Source organism: Mandrillus leucophaeus, unplaced genomic scaffold (genome assembly GCF_000951045.1).
Source record: "Mandrillus leucophaeus isolate KB7577 unplaced genomic scaffold, Mleu.le_1.0 Scaffold23, whole genome shotgun sequence".
Classification (NCBI taxonomy): Eukaryota; Metazoa; Chordata; class Mammalia; order Primates; family Cercopithecidae; genus Mandrillus; species Mandrillus leucophaeus.
This window is the reverse complement of record NW_012102365.1, coordinates 1,800,284-1,804,591: the sequence shown is the minus strand read 5'-3', so window position 1 is coordinate 1,804,591 and position 4,308 is coordinate 1,800,284.

Genomic DNA, 4,308 nt, shown 5'->3' with positions numbered 1-4,308 from the left:
CAGGATCATAAGCTCTTAAAAAGACAAGAACTGCCAGGCACGGTGGCTCATGCCTGTAATCTCAGCACTTTGGGAGGCTGAGATGGGTGGATCATGAGGTCAGGAGTTTGACACCAGCCTGGCCAATATGGTGAAACCCCGTCTCTACTAAAAATACAAAAATTAGCAGTGTGTGGTGGCACATGCCTGTAGTCCCAGTTATGTAGTGGCACATGCCTGTAGTCCCAGCTACTCAGGAGGCTGAGGCAGGAGAATCACTTGTACCCAGGAGGCGGAGGATGCAGTGAGCCTAGTCTGTCCCACTGCACTCCAGCCTGGGTGACAGAGCAAGACTCTCAAAAAGAACAAACAAACAAACAAACAAAACAGGCAAGAACCTTCCCTTACAACATGAAGCCATTCAGCATTGTCATCTTAGTGTCATTACCAGGGAGATATGGCAGTCGCTGGCATTTTTAAGGGAAAGCATCAAGAACACCAGAATACCAGTTGACAACTATAGTTTCATGATGATTTTTGCAGGGGTCTTTGGCCATCAAATTAAAAATGTGAATTTGGACAAATTAATGTAAGCCAAACACTAGCCCGAAATGGCATCTATAGCTCTGCTTTGTGATCTACTAGTCAAAGCCAAACAACAACAATAATTTCCTCCACAGTCACCAAGAATATGAGGTGAGGATGATTACATTGGAAATAAGACCAAGGAAGTGAGTGGATCTGGTATTAAGTAAAAACAGTTGTGTGGCCTTAAGTCTCTTAATCTTTCCAAGCAGGCACTCACACCTGTGACTCACAGGCATAGGACGCATTGGAACACTCACTCACGGGGTTATGTACGTTTCACCCGAAAAAGGCTCATTCCTTACCCCCAATACCCTTTTCCTTGGAAGATTGCTGTGGAGGTCAAATGAAACAATGTAAGTCAAAAGGCTTTTCTTTTAAAAACATAAATGTTTTTATTTGCTAAGAAAAATATGTTATCAAGTATTAAGCACTTACTATGTGCCAGGCATTGTGCTAAGGGTTTTATAGTCATTCATTCAACAAATGAACATAAGGAGCTTTTACTACATGCCAGGTGCTGTTCCTGGCACAGAATGAAGGGATGTATCAATGAGCAAAACAGGCAATGTCCTTGCTTTCATGGTACTGACATTCTAGCAGGAGAGGACAGACAATAAACAATGAAATAAATAAAAATAAGAAAATATCCAGCAGTGGAAAGTGCTATGATGACAATAACACAAGCTGAAGTGACAGTGACTGGGGAGCTACTTTTAGACTTCAGGTCAAAGAAACTGTAGTGGACATTTGTCGAATTTTCTGGCTTCTCAGCATTTGAACCCTTCTTATATTTTGGAATTCCCCTTCTGAGTCTAGTGGGAAGCAGAGCCCCTTACCACTATAAAGTGAGAAAGAAGGTGACTGAGATTCTCTTTCTGAGGCCACTTGCAGCTACAGTGTGAATACATGGCCCAGGCTATGCCAACCAGACACATCACCCCTAAACCTTGAACTGGAATCTAGTATCTCAGAGCCAGAGGACCACAGAGAATCCACCTGGAGTGCGGCAAGGGGTGGCCACAGCTGCCATTAAGTCCAGTGCAGCAGGTGGTGTTAGCTGTGTAAGTAGTGGTGGCAACAGTGTGTTCATCAGGCTGAGTCTATGAATGCTTTTGGTTGTGGGTTCTGCCTGTTGCCCAGTTTCTCTTGTTCTAGCATTCTTCAAGCATGACTCTATGACCTTCCCTGATGTTTTGTGAATTTCCTTAATATCTTTTCAGTAATCAGCCGGAGTTGGTTTCCGTTGCATACAACTACAAATCCTGCCTGATATAGAGGGGTTCTCTAAGATGACATTTAGGCTGAAACATGAATGTCAAGAAGCAGCAAAGAACTGGGGGAAAAAACACTTCCAGGGAGAGAGTGCTAAGACCACAGAAGAGTGGTTCAAAAAGTTTTGGCTGGGTGCAGTGGTTCACGCCTGTAATCCCAGCACTTTGGGAGGCTGAGATGGGCGGATCAACTGAGGTCAGGAGTTCGAGACCAGCCCGGCCAACATGGTGAAACCCCATCTCTACTAAAAATACAAAAATTTGCTGCGTGTGGTGGAGCATGCCTGTAATCCCAGCTACTCAGGAGGCTGAGGCAGGAGAATTGCTTGAACCTGGGAGGCAGAGGTTGCAGTGAGCTGAGATCGCGCCACTGCACACCAGCCTGGGCGACAGAGCGAGACTCCATCTCAGGAAAAAAGGTTTTGTGGGCTGGTCCAGAAGTACCAAGTTATCTCAATTGATTATTCACAGTTACAGATTGAACTCCTTGTTCTACTCTTTTCCCTCTTTCACTACCGCACTTGAATTGTCTTAAAACAAAAAAAGCTTGTAGTGTAGATGCTCTTACTGTCGTAATTTTACATATAAGGAAACATATTCATAAGACATGCAACAATTTTCACAATGTTACATAGCTAAAACTGGAGCTGGAACACGAACTCAAACCCAGGGCCATGTGATTCCATTCTCTTGACAACTATGGTATGTAATTTCCTAGCATACCGATCGCTATGAGAATCCACCAAAAGAACCCACTAAATTGCCATAACTTATTCATTAATTTTCTTAAAACGTTAACTGGGTATTTACCTAGCACCAAGCGCTGTGATAGACAAGGAGGAATAATGAGATGAAATACACATACTAAGAGAGCTCAGTATCAAAGACAAGGGGTTTTTAGCTAAGACTGGTGTGTGGCTTGGAAATACCAAAAGGAACAAGAGTTGGGGGGAAAAGAGAAACCAGACAAGCAGGAAACCACAATTCAGGTAAATAGTAAAATGGAAGTTGGGATCAAATTGATAGACAGGTTTAAAAAAAAAAACCAAAATGTCAAAATTTGGCTAGGCGCGGTGGCTCACGCCTGTAATCCCAGCACTTTGGGAGACCAAGGTAGGCAGATCACCTGAGGTCGGGAGTTCAAGATCAGCCTGGCCAAATTGGTGAAACCACGTCTCTACTAAAAATACAAAAAAATTAGCCAGGTGTGGTGGTGCACGCCTGTGATCCCAGCTACTGGGGAGGCTGGGGCAGGAGAATCATTTTAACCCGGGAGGCAGAGGTTGCAGTGAGCCAAGATCGCACCATTGCATTCCACCCTGGACGACAGAGCAAAACTCCATCTCAAAAAAAAAAAAGTCAAAATACAACTGATGCCTAGTTAGCATTTTTTTTCTTTTCTTTTCTTTTTTTTTTTTTTTCAGATAGAGTCTCACTCCGTCACCCATGCTGGAGTGCAGTGGCACGATCTCAGCTCACTGCAACACTGCCTCTCAGGTTCAAGTGGTTCTCATGCCTCAGCCTCCCAAGTAGCTGAGATTACAGGCGTGCATCACCACGTTTGGCTATTTTTTATGTACTTTTTGTAGAGATAGGGTTTCGCCATGTTGGTCAGGCTGATCTTGAACTCCTGACCTCAAATGATCCAACTGCCTCCACGTTCCCAAGTGCTGGGATTACAGGCGTCAGCCACCACGCCTGGCCTGGTTAGCATTCTGGTGAATATTTCTGCTCCCATCCTGAGAAGAAATGATAGCATACTGGTAGAGAGCTCATCTTGGAGCGTGCCTATCTTCTCTCCTCTCAAGAAAAATAGGGATTCAGTGCGTTTCCACAAACTTTTACAGGCAGACAAACATAACTAGAAACACTTCATTTTTAAAAATCTTTTTTTTTTTTTTTAAACTGGAAACACTTCTAAGTAGAGATTATTTAAAAGGTTCACATCAGGAAGGAAATACCCTTAAATCTACCAAGGGGCATAACAAGTTTCATACTTCAGTCCAAAAGTCTCTCAAACACAAATAATCAGATCAATAAATCAATAGTTATCTGAGGATGAGAAGATTTAATCATGATCAAATTTTAAAAGCATTATTTTAAGGAGGACTTTGAGCTCAGCTATAAAATGACATGAATGAGAGATTTGGAATTGACACAATAAAGTTACACATATGATTAAACACTAGAAAAGACTACATCAAGGGGATTTCTATCTGGTGCAGCATGCAAATTACATAATGTTCAGTTCTGCTAAGAGGCAAAAAGGCTGAAATTAGTGACTTTAAGAATTCATAAAACAAAATTTTCAATGCCTATTATGCCAGGCACTGTGATAAACTTTGAAAATACAGCAGATGACTGAAAGTGGTGGCTCACACCTATAATCCCAGCATTTTGGGAGGCAGAGGTGGGAAGATCTCTTGAGGTCAGGACTTCAAGACCGGCCTAAACAACACAGCAAGACCTT